The following is a 731-nucleotide window of genomic DNA, read 5'->3' as shown; positions in this document are numbered from 1 at the left end:
GTCAGAGAAGGACCGAAAAGGGACTTGCATCAGCAGTGAAGTCAGACTTGTCCAGCCACCTGAAGAAGGTGATTTGGGGCCTTCTGAAAACACCTGCTCAGTACAAGGATTCCAAGCTCAATGGCTCCTCTGTGAAGGGGCTGGTGACTGATGAAAACTCTCAATGAAATCACCTCCTCAAGGACCAACCAGGAGCTGGAGCAAATAAAAAGTCTACAAGGAAATGTACAAGAGCTGCAGCAAATAAACAGTCTACAAGGAAATGTGTAACACTGATCCAGAGAATGACATTATTTCTGATACATTTGGCAACTTCTGCAAGCTGACTGTTGCCCTTGAAAAGGGTAGAAGAGCAGAGGATGGCTCTGTCATTGACTATGAACTGACTGGCCCAAGATAACTGAGATCTCCATAATGCTGGAATGAGGAAGAAAGGAACTGATGTCCCCAAGTAGATCAGCATCAAGTGTCACCTCCAGAAAGTATTTGAAAGGTCCAAGAGCAATAGCCCTTATGATCAAGAAGGAGGTCAAAGGAAAATGCTTTCCTGAATCTGGTCCAATGTATTTAGACAAGAAGCCTCTGTATTTTGCTGACTGACCGTACAACTCCATGAAGGGCAAAGGAATTCATGATAAAGTCCTAATTAGAAACATGGTGTCACTTTTCACTTTCATGCATTGGAGAAGGAAATGGCAACCCACTCCAGTGCTCTTGCCTGGAGAATCCCA

At 44.3% G+C, this 731-nt stretch overlaps 1 pseudogene; it reads left to right on the top strand.

Moving 5' to 3' along the window:
- Nucleotides 1-8: 8 nt before the first annotated feature.
- Nucleotides 9-731, top strand: part of LOC105002106 — a 20,592-nt pseudogene continuing 19,869 nt past the window's right edge.

The sequence above is a fragment of the Bison bison genome, unplaced genomic scaffold, assembly GCF_000754665.1.
Source record: "Bison bison bison isolate TAMUID 2011002044 unplaced genomic scaffold, Bison_UMD1.0 scf7180017855312, whole genome shotgun sequence".
NCBI classification, from domain to species: Eukaryota; Metazoa; Chordata; class Mammalia; order Artiodactyla; family Bovidae; genus Bison; species Bison bison.
The sequence above is the reverse complement of the archived record's forward strand: the minus strand, read 5'-3'. Positions and strand labels throughout refer to the sequence as shown.